The sequence below is a fragment of the Leptodactylus fuscus genome, chromosome 1 (genome assembly GCF_031893055.1).
Source record: "Leptodactylus fuscus isolate aLepFus1 chromosome 1, aLepFus1.hap2, whole genome shotgun sequence".
Taxonomy (NCBI): Eukaryota; Metazoa; Chordata; class Amphibia; order Anura; family Leptodactylidae; genus Leptodactylus; species Leptodactylus fuscus.
This window is the reverse complement of record NC_134265.1, coordinates 328,914,350-328,933,075: the sequence shown is the minus strand read 5'-3', so window position 1 is coordinate 328,933,075 and position 18,726 is coordinate 328,914,350. Positions and strand designations below refer to the sequence as shown.

At 44.6% G+C, this 18,726-nt stretch overlaps 1 protein-coding gene across 6 annotated transcripts in view; it reads left to right on the top strand.

Annotated features, from left to right (window-relative positions):
* ABLIM2 (actin binding LIM protein family member 2) overlaps positions 1–18,726 on the top strand; it is a 140,721-nt gene that overhangs the window by 37,100 nt on the left and 84,895 nt on the right. The window lies entirely within an intron of this gene.

Here is an 18,726-nt window from a genome sequence, read left to right as displayed (position 1 = left end):
ATCTTTATATCATGTAGTGAATTATTAAGGGTTATCTGAGACGACGATATTGAGCTCCACGTCCTTTTCTCAAACCAGTAACATCATGGACACAGCTCAGTCCCATTCTAATAAAAAGGGACTGACTCGCAGTACCAAGCACAACCACTATACAGTGAGCGGCGCTGTGCTTGGTAAGTGAAGAAGAGGCCACAACACTATTATGGTCTAGGGCAGTGATGGCGAACCTATGGCACGCGTGCCAGAGAGGGCACGCAGAGCCCCCTCTGCTGGCACGCGTGCTGTCGCCCTGATCGCTCACTAACGGCGAATCCGATGCAGGATTCCCCGTTAGTGAGCGATCGCTGCCTTCAGCTGGTTGTGCAAATGCGCATCCAGCTGAAAGCTGTCAGTGTAGCTCAGTGTAGGCCACGCGTACTACGCGGCCTACACTGACTACAGAGTGTGACCTCTGAACAAGCGCGGGCGTGATGACGTAAGTCATCAGCGCGCGCAGTGAACAGAAGAGAGAACACCCGGCAGCTCTTCAGGTAACTATATTGTGTTTGTTTGCACTGTCAGGGGAGGGGGGCAACGGTGGACATTTCATGTTGTGTAGGAGGGGGCTACTGTAGACTTTCATGCTGTGTGGGTAGGGGGCTACTGTGGACCATTTTATGCTGTATGGGAGGGGGCTACTGTGGACCTTTCATGTTGTGTGGGAGGGGGCTACTGTAGACTTTCATGCTGTGCGGGTAGGGGGCTACTGTGGACCATTTTATGCTGCTACTGTGGATCTTTCATGCTCTGTGGGAGGGGGCTACTGTGGACCAGTTCATGTTGTGTGGGAGGGGGCTACTCTGGACCATTTCATGCTGTGTGGGAGGGGGCTACTGTGGACCATTTCATGTTGTGTGGGAGGGGGCTACTGTGGACCATTTCATGTTGTGTAGGAGGGGGCTACTGTGGATCTTTCATGCTCTGTGGGAGGGGGCTACTCTGGACCATTTCATGCTGTGTGGGAGGGGGCTACTGTGGACCAGTTCATGTTGTGTGGGAGGGGGCTACTGTGGACCATTTCATGTTGTGTGGGAGGGGGCTACTGTGGACCATTTCATGTTGTGTAGGAGGGGGCTACTGTGGATCTTTCATGCTCTGTGGGAGGGGGCTACTGTGGACCATTTCATGTTGTGTGGGAGGGGGCTATTGTAGACCATTTCATGTTGTGTGGGAGGGGGCTACTGTGGACCAGTTCATGTTGTGTGGGAGGGGGCTACTGTGGACCAGTTCATGTTGTGTGGGAGGGGGCTACTGTGGACCAGTTCATGCTGTGTGGGAGGGGGCTACTGTGGACCAGTTCATGCTGTGTGGGAGGGGGCTACTGTGGACCAGTTCATGCTGTGTGGGAGGGGGCTACTGTGGACCAGTTCATGCTGTGAAGGGAGGGGGCTACTGTGGAGTATACAGGTATAATCCTGTGTGGGGGCCACTGTGGGCCAGATTGTACTTTGTGGGGGGCCACTGAGGGGCAGATTGTACTGTGTGGGGGGCCACTGAGGGGCAGATTGTACTGTGTGGGGTCCCCTCACTATGTATATCACACAGTATTTGTTTTATAGCAGACGTGAAATTAGTACAGGATGTAATAACATTGCACGGTAACTATAAAACAGATCCTGTGCGATGTAAATAGTGAAAATTAATTGTTTAAAAGTACAGAATGCAGAGAGCTTTACCTTTCAGTACAAGATCTGTAAAGCCCCAGTCACATGACTGTAATTTGTGGGTCCGCAATTGTGGACCCACAGAGTTTTAAGGTTAAATTGCCGTGTTGGCACTCCGTGATAATTTATTTGGTTTTGGGTTGCAGTTTAGGCACTCGGTCTCAAAAAGGTTCGCCATCACTGGTCTAGGGCAACTCTTTCTGGATTGTAAACCCATCATTGTCACAGTCATAGTGGTATTTAAAGTATCTGTCACTGTCACCAAGTACATAATACTGGGTGCCAAACGTCATTTACTAGGCCCCCGTCCCCCTGATCCATTTGGCATTTTTATTCTTAAAATCCGTCCACCCGTTCAATAGATTAGGCCCCTTAAACTATGCCTTATTTTCCAAGTGGGTGTGGAAAATAAAAGGGTTACCACCCACTTGGAGAATAAGAGTTAGTTTACATATAATATTGTAAAAGGGTGAATGGATTTTAAAAAGAAAAAGAAAATTTCTGGAGCAGTAAATGGTGTATAGGATTTAGTATTTTGTACTTGGTGACAGATCCTCTTTAAGACAAGGGTTAAAGGGCATGTCCTCTTTCAAGCAACTGTCTCGTCGAGGTCAGACCTCCCGCTGATCCTAGTAATGGCATATCCTAATAATATACTGTGACTTTTTCAAGGTGGTAATACCCATTTAATGATCATTGCTACGCCTTGTTGCCAGTGTAGGGTCTAGAGTTGTATTTGGCCCCTCTCAAACATCCCAAATTTCAGATACTGTCCTGGGTAGTAGGAGGTCTGTCTCAGAGGACAGAGATGGGTTGCGTATACTGTTGAAATAGGGAACCGTCCGCTCCCTACTTTATCATTCTGCCCCTGTCTCTGCTTCTGGAAGTTGGGACACATTACGGGAGAGATTTTTTTTTTTTTTGTAGATTGTGAGCCCCATACAGGGATCATAATGTACATTTTTTTTCACCTATCAGTATGTCTTTGTAGAATGGGAGGAAATCCACACAAACATGGGGCGAACATACAAACTCCTTGCAGATGTTGTTCCTGGCGGGATTTGAACCCAGAACTCCAGCACTGCAAGGCTGCAGTGCTAACCACTGAGCCACCGTGTTGCCCCCAGAAGAGATTAACTTGTGAAGGCCATATTATGGGGAACATCATACTGTGGGGCTACATGGAGGGGGACATTATACTGTAGGGACTACAAGAGGACAATATTCTGTGTGGGGACCACAAGGAGCATGACACCATGTTGGGGCCACTTAAGGGACTTTGCACTGTGTGGGGGCACAAAGGAGCATGGCTGAGAAGAAGTGGAGCCATAATAGATGGGGCTGTAGGCATGGTTTATGATTCTTAAATTTGCCGCAGATTTTGTCCCTTTTTCAATCCTCTGAAAAGTTTGGTGTTATGTAAATAGGAGCTCTATGCAGCGCCTCCTGGAGGTGGCAGCAGTCGTGGGGCTAGTTCACACAGAGTTTTTTTGCAGGCGTATTTTGACGCGGAATCCACCTCAAAATCCGCCTGCAAAATCCACTAGCGGAAAAAAGAAGCGAGATGCCCGATCTTTTCGCGGATTCCGCGGCTCAAGACACGCTCCTGTTTAGGCCCATTCATTCGGGTCTAATCAGGAGCAGAATGCCACGACAAAGTGTCGATGCTACACCTGCATCCCGTCACGGCAAGCCATGCGCGGAAAGTTCACACGGCAGAACAGGTTTCCACCTTTTCCTCCATGTGAACATACCCTTAGGGTCCATTCACACGGAGTAACGCGAGGCGTTTTTTGTGCTTATTTTGTGCTTATTTTTACGGCCGTAAAAAGACGTTTCCATTGAGTTCTATAGTAAAATACGCCTGTATTTTTACATCCGTAATTTTACGTCCGTTATTTTACAGTGCTCCTGTTCCGTCGGAAAGGGGTTAATAGGAGCACTGCAGATACCCTATATTCAGCCAGGCTGAGTTCCAAGTGGGGGAAAAAAAAAACCCAGTCCTCAAGCTCAGGAAATGGGCAGACAGACAACAAAAACACCCCCTTCCCTTTCCCAGCCGACAGCAACTACTGCACCCAAAAATTCCGGCCATTTTAATTTTTGAAATTTTCCAGTAGCTTCCCCCCCCCCCCCCCCCCATCCCTTGGCTTATACTTGAGTCAATAAGTTTTCCCAATTTTTTGTGGTAAAATTAGGGGCCTCGGCTTATATTTGGGTCGGCTTATACTCGAGTATATAAGGTATTTTGGCACAGATTTTGATGTGTTTTATCCCACTATACTGTTTAGGGATGGGCCTGAAAAATCTATCTGAAGATAGGTCATGACTTTTCTGTTTTTTCTTCTAGCTGAAAAAAATTTGCTACTGATTCGAATAAAAATGCATAGGAGACATTTTTTGAGGCCAATTCCCCCTCAAACTCTGTGTGCAAAAAACTGTGTGTGAACACACCCTGATGAATGCCCTTGCCGAAGTACAGTAGTAAATGATGCATTGTCCTTGCTGTTGCTTCTTTATGAACTGATAGGTTTCCTTTATGTAATAGATATTTTATATGTACTGTATGGTATTCCCCCGAGCACTGACAAAGGCAAACCTGGTTGTGTGATATTGCTATAGGAATACCGCTGTCTGTTACCATGGAAGGAGAGGCGAGGGAAGTGCAGAGATGACGGCTGTGGGAGCTGCTGATCAGACAGGCGGAGAGCACAGAGCTGTCACTGGAACATGTGCCCAGCCCAAAATACAGCTGGAATGGAGTATAATAAGTAGGGCTGAGCCGATCTTGAGATTTCAGGATTGTTTTTAAAATCCGATTTTCGATCATTTTCAAGCCAATCCCGATCATGAAATTTGCTCGATCCGATCTTTCCCGACCCCGATCGCTCAATCTTAATAATAAGCCAAAAGTAAAATCCTGCACATGTGCACCAAACTGGGATATAGAAGTGCGCCCTGTTATGTCACTCCAGTACTGCACCTGTTCTCATCTATGTCTTATATCTGTAATGGTCAAGCAGGCTGACAACCAATAGGGTCGCTGTTGTTGTTCTGACAACATCTAGTCTGCATGCTTCTCCATCCCTCACATCTGTATTGCGGCCCAACTAGGTAGATTTACAATTCCGGCCTGTAAAGCTGGCCATACACATTATGTGTTATCTTAAAATTCCCTAATACCGTGTATACTCAAGTATAAGCCGAGTTTTTCAGCACAGTTTTTGTGCTGAAAAAATGCGCCTCTGCTTATACTCGCATCAATATGGTAATTGAAAATGTCACATGACTGGTCCGCAGCGAAAGACATCTGTGGGAGGCCGCTGGTGAGTGGTGAGGCAGTGCTGCTTCCAGGACCGCCCCAAGATGTTTCCAGAGCATCTTCTCTGCCTTGGAAACATCTTAAGGCGGCCCTGGAGACAGCGCTGCCTCACCACTCACCTATCGGCAGCAGCGCTGCTCCAGCGGCCTCCCACAGATGTCTTTCACTGCGGACCAGTTCAATTACCACTTGAGTCAATACGATAATTGACTCCACCATATTGACTCACTCCTTGGGCCTCCGCTCTAGTCCCAGCCCCCTCCCCCGGCTACAACACACGCCGGGTGATGTGGCCACGTTAGCTCAGGTGTGTGTCGATGACGTTCTACTGCGTCTTAGCACAGGCGGCGTCATCACGCCCCCTACGCTGAAACGCAGGAGCAGCTGCGGGAGAAGAGGAGCAGCGGCGGGAGAAGAGGAGCAGCGGCGGGAGAAGATGAGCAGTGGCGGCAGAAGACGAGCAGCGGCGGGAGCAGCAGTGCGAGGTCGGTAAGTATGAGAGCTTAATGTTTGTTTGTTTTATAATAGGCCGCTACCTGCTGAAGTATTCCCAGCAGGTAGCGGCCTATTTACCAACCTCCCCGGACCTGCTCACTGCCACCCCCGCTTCACCTTGTACTATAGGCCACGAAGGCCGGCAGTGAGTAGACCCGAGCCCCGGCCGTGATCCCACTGCCGCTATTATTATACTCGGGGGTCTTTTCAGACCCCCGAGCATAATAATCGGAGCCCCAGGGGAGATGAGAGAAAATAATAAACAGTTTTACTCACCTCTCCAGGATCCAATGTTAATCCTAGCCGGCTTTGGGCCTATATGGTAATGCTCAGACGTCACGTGGTCTGGGATATTACCATATAGGCCAAAAACCTTTGCTAGCAATACCATATAGGCCCAATGCCTGTGCTAGTAGTAATAGCCTGTTACTGCTAGCACAGACTTTGGGCCTGTATGGCAACAGGCTGGGGCATTATTATACAGGCCCTTGGCCTTATGGTAGCAGTAGCAAACTGTTGCCATACAGGCCCAAAGCCTGTGCTACCAGTAACAGGCTATTACTACTAGCACAAGCTTTGGGCCTATATGGTAATATCCCAGACCACGTGACGTCTGGGATATTACCATATAGGCCTGAAGCCAGCTAGGATTAACATGAGCACAAACAGAATGTCATGCATTTTCCCCCCTCGGCTTATACTCGAGTCAATAAGTTTTCCCTGTTTTTTGGGGTAAAATTAGGGGGGTTGGCTTATATTCGGGTCGACTTATACTCGAGTATATACGGTAATTTATACAAAATGAATTTTTATTTTAATTATTTTTTAATTTTAGATGAGATAATCCCTTTAATTCAGAGTTTATGCAGAAATGAACTCTGGGAAACAGTGTAATGAGAACTGCATATGATTTACAACCATATAATAATGGGCGGTCCAATGACACATACATTTATCCCATATATGTGACCTTTACACTGGCTCATACACAATCCATTCCATGAATTATTAATAACTCACATGAAAATATTCTCTGTATTATATATACTGTCCACAGGGCAAGACTTGATGTACAGTCCTAAGATATCTGAGCTCCGAATATAAGGTTAATGTATTGCTTCATAACAAAGGGAGTCCTAGAGGTACATGGTCAGAGCATCATGGCATCAGATTTTGGCTCCAGATTAGATAACATACACTGTAAATTGTAGACAAAATGTATCTTACAGTATTCTGATACCTTCATGTCTACATTCTTGCCCATAGAGGGCACTATTATTTTAACTAGGCTCTCTTCACACATTATTCCTGGTTTCTTCTACAACTCCGATTCCCAAAAAAGTCACAATACATCTCTTCTTGAGTCTACAGCTCAAGGTGTCAATGCTTTCCATAAAGAATTTCACATTTTGATTCATCTGACCACAGAACAGTTTTCTATTTTGCCTCAGTCTATTCGGCCTAGAGCAGATGGTGGCATTTCTGGATTGTGTGGATATATGGCTTCTTCTTCTTCTTCTGATACAGCTTTAACTTACATTTGTGGATTGCATGGAGAACTGCATTCACTGTGATTTCTGAAGGATTCCTGAGCTCATGAAGTGATTTGCATTACCGATCCATGCCTGTTTTTAATACTGTGCGGCATAAGAACCCGTAGATCATGAACTTTCCTTGTACACATGAATTTCTTCAGATTTTCTGAATCTTTTGTTATGTACTGTAGATGGTGGGACAATATTTCCAATTTTGCCATGAGGAACATTTTTCTGAAATCGTTCCACAATTTGTAACTTTTTTTTACAGATGGGTCTGACCATCTTTGCTTCTGAGAGACTCTGCCTCTCTAACATGCTCTTTGTATACACATGGATGGACTGGTTGTCCAGGAGTTAGAGAAAACACAGAGGAGCATAGTTGGAACATAAAAAAAAATCATACGCACCTGTCCCTGAGTATAATTAAAGAAAACACAGAGGAGCATAGTTGGAACATAAAAAAAAATCATACTCACCTCTCCCTGAGTATAATTAAAGAAAACAAAGAGGAGCATAGGTGGAACATAAAAAAAAAAAAAATCATACTCACCTCTCCCTGAGTGTAATTAAAGAAAACAAAGAGGAGCATAGGTGGAACAGAAAAAAAAATTCATACTCACCTCTCCCTGACTATTATTTACAGGGGTTTTCACACTGTTTCAGCAGTTTGCCTGATGTCTCTTCTTCTCACTTCCTGTATTTCTCCCCACCCCCCTTGCTGAAAGGGACACTGAAGTATCACAATTATCACAATACTTATGCAGATCAGAGAATATGCAGATGCTTGTAGAGAATAGACTTAGTGTTATCTGTGTGTTTACATATAGAGATAACAGGCAAACTGCAATTAGCTGAACTGATTGTCCTACAGGTAGATCAGTAAGTAACGTCACTTGCCCTACAGGTCCTTGATTAAGGTAACACTGTGTAAACAATGGGAGGAATAAGTTCACATAGCAGGCAAACAAAGCAGCATTTCTAAAGCAATATATTTAGGAAAAGTCTACAATTTACATAAGCTACCAGTATAGATAGGATCCTTGAGATGGGACAACCCCTTTAACCTTGTCCCAAATTTTTTTTTACAATCAATTTCTGGTGAAATGCAAATATATTTAGTAAAATTTACTACAACCCCTATTGATTAAATATGCCAAACATGTTTTTCCTGAAATTATGGTGCATTAAACCCAGGTGTATATTCCATGAACATACTGTATGCAGGCTGTCAGGAAGAAGCTAATTCAGTTTGTGATCTTCATGTATCTTGCACTAGTTATGAGCGAATGGGCCCTGTCTTGTGATGTCATGAAATTTCAAGTGATGTCTGTAATGTCTTATGATGTCATCATGACTGACACTTCTGTTTCACTATACAGCACTGATACAAGAATTTTATTGGTTATATTTTACTTTTTATTTCATTAAAAAATCTTTTTTTGCATGTATTGGATTTCATGAAGACTTTTTACTGGATTTGCCATTGAAGTATTTTTGCCCAAGATACGATGTATTATCAGATATGGTCTTATAGCTTTTATTTGGGCAGCCTGAGTGGCTTTTCGAGTTGTACAGGTTGTGACCGAAGTGTTATACACATAAGTTTTGTCTACGGTTTGCTATATGCCTTGTTGGCCACCACCATCAATACTGTTATGACACGTTTATGATTATATAGTTGTGCCCAATCCCAAAATTCTGATGGATACTTGTTTTTTGGTTTTCTCAGATGTTTGAGAATTTGACCAGGGAGAGAATCTATATAAAATAATTTATTATATTGTATGAATAAACTTTATCAGCACATGTTTATACCAACCAGATTGCAACAAAGGGGATATGAAAATCTTCTCTTAAAAGGGACTGGGATGTTCCTCAGGGGCGGGATGAGGCGGGGCTTATTTGTCATGCTTTTCATTCTCCAGTGTTGGATAGGATGATTCGTATCAGACTTTTATTGCTTATCCTATGTCTAAATACCTCTTTAAAAATTTAGCTGTCCAGGCTTTAATGCATATTGTACATTAAGGATGTTTACATGATATTGGATGTCCAAATGGTCAGTAAAAATAGCAGCAGTTATGGTTCTGGTCTGTATGTCTCCTCTGGATGGTGAGGCACTTATGGGCCACTTATGGAGACACTAAAGATCAGAGGATTTCCTTCGGGCCGTCCTCTGAGTGCACCATACAGGGAGATACCAGGAAATACGCATACCGCGCTGACTTACTACTGCAGCAGCTCTCCCTGAATTATTAATCTCGTCACACTTTCATGGTTTCTCAAGTTTTGCTAGCATAGCACAAGACATCATTGATGTATCCTGAAAGATGACTTAATAAGCTCATTTCCACTGCCTAGTTCACCATCTGTAGTTATATTTGCAAGTCATTCCCAGAAAAAAAAAATATTCCATTGAGATACAAATAGATTTTTTTTTTCATTTGCTTAAAGGGAAATTCTATTTTTATTAATTTTCTGAAAATTGAAGGGTGCCTCCTTTACCTCCCAACCGTCCCATTTTCTACAGGACAGCCTCATGAAATGGACCTCAAATAGTCTGGGCGCTTATACATAGGCAACCCATAATGAGTGTTTTTGTGCGTAGTCCTATCCTGAGCAGGGGTGGTACGCTATTGTGATGAGCCATCGGGAACCTGGGATTGAATCCGACCCAAGGAGCCATCTAAAATGGGACTTTGCCTTTCTCGCTCCAAAAACATAGTGACAGTTTAATGGAGCCCGCTATATGGGAGCTAGGGGCATTGTCATGAGAATCACACTGGCTTGGCTATTTTTGTGGAGCCTATAAAAGCGAATGGAAGGAGCTCCTTATATATGGTGACTTCTCCAGTCACAGCTGCTTGGAGACAGCAGGGGGATGGGACCCTTGTTCTTGAGATATTGGACATTTACGATATGCCATATGTGTCAGAGATGAAAATACTCCTTTCTTGTTCTCGATGATGTGACATATATACTGCTTCAATACTGTGCTAAATTCAGTGTCGGTTTTGCAGGGATGTTCCCCCGTGCCGGACATATTGGTTCTGGCCAATATACACTACTCTCTCAGAGGAGACGGCCTCACATCTCACAGTCATCGCTGAGTGCTTAGGTACACTTCTATAGACCATTGGCTGTATACCACATGACCATGGACTGAGTTTTATCCACTGGGAGTAAGCCAAGTCCCCATGACTTTATTACATCATTGTAGCCTTATGAGGACTTGCTTTTTCTAGATGAGTTGTATTTTTCAGTGGCAATATTTTTTTCTATGTATAATATACTGGCTTAGCTTTCATCACATTTTTTACATGGTAAAATAATAATAATAAAGAAAAAAACCCTCACCATTATTTGTTATTATTTTATGGGTCAGTACAAATGCATACAGGTTTCTCTGTCTGTCGCCGTATTTGGAACCTAACTTTTATATTTTAGGGAACGTTCACACTGAGATTTTTGGTCAGGATTTTGAGGCCATATCCCCCTCAAAATCCTGACCGAAAAGACAGCTCTGATTGAAATTAATGGGAGCCGCTCGGGAGTTTTTTCCGGGAGCCGGAAAAAGCCGGCTCCCGGAAAAAGAAGTGAGATGCTCATTCTTCAGGCTGTTTCGCCTCGCGATTCAACCTGAAGACACTCCCTCCTCCGGACTAGGCCCATTTATTGGGCCTAATCCGGAGCAGAGTGCGTGGCTGGATGCCAGTGAAGTACACCGGCCTTCAGTCGCGGCTACCCAGTTTTTGGTCCGGAACCTGCGGACCAAAAAACCCTGTATGAACTTACCCTTACTGTTTGCGGTACATATAATTTTTTGATTGCATTATATAATTTTTGTTGGGAGAAGTTGCAAAAAAACAAGACTGCTTTTTTTTTTTTTCTCGTTGTCACCATGCAGTGAAAATAACATTAACCTCAGCTTTATTGTATGTTTCAGTAAGTGGTCATGCTATATGCTATATTTTTACTGGCAACCACTGCTAGTGCTTTTCATATCTACTTACCTTATCAGCCCCTGATGATTCTTTTTGTAGAAGAAACGCGTTGGGATTGCGTTTGCCAACAGAACAGTCTATTTAGCGTATGTCCTCATGCAGCCTCACTGTGTTAAGTCCGGTGCTGCCCAGGAGAGACACCTTAGATCACTGAATACCATTGGTGTGGCGTTAGACCAGTAGCCTCAGGATAGGTGGTCTAGGGCTCTCCATTTGCTCCTAAGTGGGCGCACGCTAACTTGTTCGGACATCCAGTGTGAGTTGGTGGACATACTTATGATTATAGGGAGTGAGGGATTAGTGTCAGCAACTATCACTATTCACAACTGCTAATCCTTCTAGTTTTTGTGTAGTCAGTGAATATGTTTCAGTAAGGCCTAGTTCACATCTGCATACGGTATTCCGTTCGGGGAGTCTGCTTTGGGACCGTGTGCTTTCATTGCTCACCACTTTTTAATGTGTTCGGTATTCCTTTTGGGGGGTCCCCAAGTGGAGACTCCCCGAACAGAATACTGAACGCAGATGAAAACCAGGCCTAAGGGTGCATGCACACTACGTAACGCCGGGCGTGTATGAGAGCCGTACACGCCGGCATTACAGCAGACTGCCGAACACTTCCCATTTACTTCAATGGGAGCGCTTGTAACAGCGGCGTTTACGAGCGCTCCCATTGAAGTGAATGGGAAGTGTTCGGCAGCCCTGCTGTAACGCCGGCGTGTACGGCTCTCATACACGCCCGGCGTTACGTAGTGTGCATGCACCCTTAGATTAGAAAGTTACCAAATATGTGGATTCTTGTGTAGGGTGAACTATTAAAAAAATAACACAAGTAGAATTAGGGGTTTTTTTTGGGGGGGAGGAGGACTTTTTAAAATAAAAAAAAAAAAAAAATCCAATTTATTGTCCTATTTTTTTGTTGTCCTAGGTGACTTTATTCATTGCTTTATTAATGCTTTTTATTAAAGGGGTTTTTTGGGCAAATGACATTGAAGACCCATCTTTAGGATACGTCATCAGTGTTGGATCAGTGGGTGCCCAACACCCGGGACCCCTGCTGATGAGCTATTCTCGTGAGCTGTCCACTATATGGGCAACAGAGCTGGAAGCAGATAGCGCTGTTCTCTGCGTAGTGGCTGCAGTGAGTTACATTGACTTGTTCAGGAGCTGATCTGCAGTAAGCGGCAACTGAGAACAAGTGATTATCGAGGATCCTAGTTGTCGGACCTTTGCCGATCCGATATTGATGACCCTTCTTATAGATTTTGAAAAAAACCCTTTAGGCCTTTCTGACTGTATTATACCTGTAGGGAAACCACCAACATTTCTGTAGGTACATTTATATATGTATAATTGACATGTTGCGATTTGCAAAAACGCTTGCGTTTCCTGCGTTTCCGCTGAGGCCAAATCGTGGTGTTTGTGCAACGTGGGACCCCGTCCTTACATAGTATTTTTAAAGGGATTCTACCATTAAAATCAATTTTTTTGTCGTTAACATGTAGGAATAGCCTTAAGAAAGGCTATTCTTCTCCTACCTTTAGATGTCTTCTCTGCACCCCCGTTCGGTAGAAATCCCGGGTTTCGTCGGTATGAAATGAGTTCTCTCGCAGCACTGGGGGAGGGCCCCATCGCTCAAACAGCACTGGAGGTGTCCCCAATGCTCCGAGAGAAATCTCCAGCACTGCCTCCATCTTCTTCACGAACGGCCTTTTCACACGTCTTCATCCGGCATGCCCGCGGCCACAAGAAAAATGGCCGCTTACACAATGAGTAAACGGCCATTTTCTTGTGGCCGCCGGCATGTGCAGTCGGCGCTAGAAGTTTGACCCCCAGCGCCGGATGAAGATGCGTGAAGAGGCCGTTCCTGAAGAAGATGGAGGTGGCGCTGGAGATTTCTCTCACAGCATTGGGTACGCCTCGAGTGCTGTTTGAGCATTGGGGCCCGCCCCCAGTGCTGCGAGAGAACTCATTTGCATACCGACGAAAACCCGGGATTTCTACCAAACGGCGGCGCAGAGAAGACATCTAAAGATAGAAGAATAGACTTTCTTAAGGCTATTCCTAAGTGTCAACGACAAAAAATTCGATTTCAATGGTAGAATCCCTTTAATGCATTATTGCCTGTACTGCCTAGACCTTGGCTGTCATAATAAGGAGGGAACCCCCTCCCTGTACACCATATTAACCGTGGCATCCAATGGTTAAAACGATCAGAGACCAACTTTTCTCGTCTTCCGAACTGTTGCCGTAAAAAGGCAGTCATTACGGGGTTAACAACATAATAAAAGAGAAATAAGCGGAATAATCCTCTGCCATTTAGTATGAGCAGTATTGCTAGCCATGTAAGGGAACCCCAGGTATCCATGGAAATGAACAATTTTCTTTGGCACGGAGTGTTCATTGTATGACAAATAACATATCTACCTACGTGAGTCACTCGCCGCCAGTCCTACTTACCGCAGCAGTTATTGGGAGTAAATTCAGCTAAATAAATTCTCCGACACAATGAAGCGCTATAGCCGGAGATGGGACACAGTCTCAAGATGGGAGCGCGGCGTATTGTGTTTCCACATTTCATAGACGCAGCGTCTGGGGAAGACATTATTCAATTATATGGTTTACATAACAGACTTTTATGTTATTACTTTGCCCTTTAGGCATTGGGAAGTAACGACGCGCTGATCCGACGAAGGATTTCCTGTTTGGCTCTTATATAAGCTCTTCAGTGTACAGTGAAGATTGTCACTCATCAAGCTATAGTAATAGTTATATATGACATTTAAAGGGGGCTCCAGACACACTGGAGGGGGTGGGATAAAATAAAAAAAAGAAATAATATGGACCGATCCCTGGTTCTCCTTTGTGGTGTCTGGTTCCCCATTCCATGCTGTGCAGTCAGAAGTGAATGATGCTGGGTTTACGTTTTTGGGGACCCGAAACATGGAAACAGAATCCAATTAAAAAACAGGGTAGGGTCCACCGGGTTTCCAGACGAAAAATGCAGAGAGGAAGGGTGCATTCACGTAGGAAAACGGTGAGGAATTTGGTGTGGAATTTCAGCGCTGAAAAAAAAAGCCTCCCATTGACTTCCATGGCTTCCTTTTTCTGCTAGGAACCCATTAAAGTCAATGGCTTTTTTTTCAGCGCTGAAATTCCACATCAAATTCCTCAACATTTTCCTATGTGTGAATGGACCCGAAAAGGACTATTCTCTCCACATTTTTCAAGTGGAATGGAGGACGGAATCCCCAAACGGAAACCAAGCGCTAGTGTGAGCCCAGCCAGTCATATGACATCACTGGCGCCCAGCGAGGCCAGTGATTGGTTGCAGTGATCACATGGGCCACTTCACATCTGGCCCGTTCAGTGCCGTCATGCCACTCAGTGCCTATCACTGCCTATCAGTGACGTCATGCCATTCAGTGCTTATCCCTGGACTACTACTCCTTTAACTGCATGACCCTTTAACCCCTTTGATCACCCATTGCCTTTATATATTTGGGCAGTGGGGGGTTAACTTTGCCAGCATGTATCTGTAAGGGAGCATTGCACTTGTAAAATAATGACTGTCCACGAAAGTTCCACCTTGGTGGGGCAGAATGTGGCTCTCACCATTACATGTTCCCCAGGGAAAGCAGGTTATATTACCAGGGGTACACATACGGCAGATTAAGAACCACTGCTATACCCTCTATAGGTTCTAGAGTCAGAGCCGTCCTTATTTTTTCCTTGGTCGGTTCCTGCACAGCTGTGCATTTCTTCTGCTTCTACATCTACCGTACGTTTGCCATATGGTCTTGTATGGAAATAGGTTCCTTGTGAAAATGATTTTTTGATGGAATTCCTTGGATTCTACATGGAAGGAATCCACACTTAACAGGCTGTCATTCTCCTTGAGATACAACTCTGTAGTGGAAACAAAGCCTATATTTCAGCCTGCTTGCTGACTGATTTGCTAAGGGGTGTTGTCCATCAAAGTGCAGGGTAGCACGCTAGTAACTGGAGCACCGCCATGTATTAGAGAAACATATAACAGTGATGTGGCTATACTGTATATTCTCCATTTAATTTATATTCAAGTTCTATGTAAATGAGAATAAATCGGCCATTTGTCTTCTCTTCCTATCACTCGTTATTAGTCACAATAATAAAGAATGTATGTGTGATAATACATAATGAAATATTAAGGAATCCTTCCGGCAAAGCGATAAGGCTTCTCCTTCTCCAACTGAAGAATGTTGTGGCATTGAGAAATTAAAGGAGCGATCCTTTTCATATTTTTGACAGACATCTTCAAGTGTTCCTTGAGTTATAAAACAACCTTACATAAATCAATAGCACGTGTGAATATAAGAAACTTTATCATATATCTTATTAAGAAAATCTGTTTCCTTCTCCTTCTTATCTTCACTCAGTTTGTTTGTTTACATAGTCTGTCTCCATATTCACATCACACAGAAGTCTATGGAGAGGGGAAGGAGAGGAGAAGGCTGTGAGCTGATGGTAAAGTCGCTTGGGGGAGGGGGGGAGCTGATGAGGGGGTCACAATAGTAATAAAAAAAAAACCCTTAGATGCCGTGGTTGCTGTTGACAGTCAGATAGATCAGCAGGAATCTGACACCAAGGACCCCTAAAGATCAGCTGATGAAGGCAGCTGCGCTGCTCAGGTCACAGGCATGTGTCATAGTCATCAAAACCATTTCAGTCAGGGACCCGTCCCGATCAGCTGTTTCGGCTGCCGGAAGCAGGTTTGGGGTGGAAGGAGCTTTGCTTTTATACAAGTGAAAGGAAGTGGAACTGAAGTACAAGATGCCAATGTGTGTAGTCGGATACTGTACACAGTACACGGAGCGCCATACAGTGTAGTGGTGGTGGCTGGAATTGCAGCTCTGCTCTCATACACTTGAAAGGGAACAAAACTGCCTTCGGCTATGTACCTAGTGTATGGCTTCTGGCGACTAAAACAGCTATTTGGTATGGGGTCCAGGTATCAAACCCTGACCATTCTGATAATAATGACCTATCCCGTGGATCAATTAACCTCAGGTCCTGGACAACTCCTTAGGCCGGTTGCAGACGTGACGGGAATTAAAAGCACAGGCTGTACATGGAGGACACATGGATGACCCCCTGCTCCACTCATGCACGGGCTGTGGTTCTGTGGCTCCTCTCATTAAATGAATAGGAGCCACGGAAGAACAGGCCGCAAAATAGGACAGGAATAAGACTTGTTCTATCTGATGCAGCCCGGACACAGGTCCGTGAAAATCACTGTTGTGTGTACGGGCCCATAGAGAATAGTGGGTCAGTGTGCTATCCATGAAATACACCAGGGTCGTCTGCAAGGAGCCTTAGTTGGAGTTTGCCAGAAACTGAATTCTAGCTGGTGTAGTTTTGCATTAGGGCCCATTTTGCCTTAAAATGTGTTATAAATCTAATCTACAGGGTTAATGTTTTTACATTTGTGTGAGTTTTGCAGAGAAGCCCCTCTCTCCAGGAAAAGATTTTACTTGTCTGCACTAGGAAGGCAATGATAATGTGAGATATACGAGTGTGGGGGAGTAAGTGTGGATCACTTAACTATCACTGTGAAAAACAACTCACACTGAGTGAGTCACGGAGGGAGGAAAGCTGCAATTGTCACGACACACCTGCGCAGCGCCGCAACCGCTCATTTCAGTAATAAGGTGAAATAGCTTTAGAGAAGAGGAAAATGGCCTAAAGGATGAGAAATGTCCCCGAAACAGCTCTAAAATAATAGACAATGCTAGAAATTGTATGTGGCCTGTGATCTAGGATGATATAACGTTATATTATAGTATTATGCAATTATAGGGGTTGTCCACTGTATGTCATGTCAGTATACCCTATTGTTCAGCTGTATAGCAGTGATTCCTGATGGACCCCATTATAGATTACTGGTGTCCGCTGTTTTAGAGGTCCGCGTGTCCGCAGCTGTATATATGACGTAGGGTATGGTCACACGGCAGAAAATGCCATGGAATTGGTGCAGATTTTGTCCCCAAATCCGTGGCAGATTCCGCTTGGAATCCACATCCGATTGTTTTCAATGGGAGGCAGAGATCGCAGCAAGATGCAGATAAAAGAAGCGTCCTGCTCGATCTTGCGGTGGATTCTGTGGCTGATTCAGCCGCGGGGTCTGTGGTTCGAGACCTCCTGCTGTTTAGGTACATTCATCTGGGCCTAATCAGCAGCAGAGAGCCGCGACAGAATACTGGTTGCAGGCGAAAATGCCAGCGGCAGAAAATGAAGAGGAATTCCTCTTCATTATTCACTGTGTGAACATACCTTTAGGGCCCATTCACACGGGCACAGAGGGGGTGGATTATGGTGCGGAATCCATGTCATAATCCGCCCTTCACAATGGTGGTCTATAGAGACCGCTAGCGGAAAAAAAGAACATAGCGAGCTGCCCTTTCTTCAGGCGGAATCCGTGGCTGATTCAGCCACGGCGATCACCTCGCGGCAGCACGCTTCATGTCCCCCCCCCACTGTCAGAAAGGCAGGACTTACAGCCTAATGTCATCATTGAGCGGTGAAGAACGCTCCCCTTCCCCAACAGTAATCTTCCATAGACTTGTACTGTCAGGGGGGTGTTCCTCAAAGTCCAGCAATGAAGCTGAGCTGTGAGGCCCGCCTTTCTGACAGTGGCGGGATATCAGTGCGTCAATATCTCCGGCACCCTGGTAGATGCTGGTAAAACTGACCGCGTCAGTTTTCTAGTGGGATGTAATGCTGCACATCTTCGGGGACATGACAGGTCCACTTTACGTACCTTTTAACGGTCAAGAGAGACAAAAAATGTTGTGAGGGTGCTCCTTTAAGATACCCCCTATAGACATATACAGAATTTAATGAATGTAGTGAGCAGGAATATACATTAGACGTTATCCACATATGTCTCACCACCCACGCCAGTATTCAATGTCGGGCAGGGAGTTGGCCATGGGGTCAAGCAGACCCAGTACCATTTGTGTTTTCCTAAATGCAGCAGATTTAGGAGCGTGTTCTCACATTTCAGGTTTGTGATATGAGTGGCAGCGCACTACAAACAGGTGTGTATTATTCACACTGCGCATTCAGTAATTGAATCCACTTCATTTTTATTTGTAAATGACCCGCCTTGATCACGCTGAGCCTCCGCAAGCCGCCATTGTACTCAATCTAAACCAGTTATTTTACATCTAGCAAAATGATTTCTCTGCCCTGACGGAAGAATTAATGAAGTGTTTTTAATCTGCTTCTTAGAGACTGTCTGCAGTGGACTTCTGAGATGTATTATTCATAATGGATGTCTCGATCCTTGCAGTAACACTTCTGGACTGCAAAAGCCAATGCTGATATTCATATTTCTTCCTGTGAAACTGCCTGCTCGATTGTAACACCATAATATTAGCTGAACTTTGTAATAACTAGACTCTTATTGAAGATCTGTGCATTGTGCTATCCCTCTGTTGTTGCTCCTGGAAATCTGGATGTTGCCATTGCCCTTGTAGAGATCGGGAGGAGTGATTACTCTGTAAGGACACAGACCCTAACAGATCACATACTGATGACCTATCCTGTGGATAGGTCATCAGTATGAAAATTCATTTGGGGCTGGAAACCCCTTTTTTTAAAAAAAAAAAAAATTAGTTTTTTAA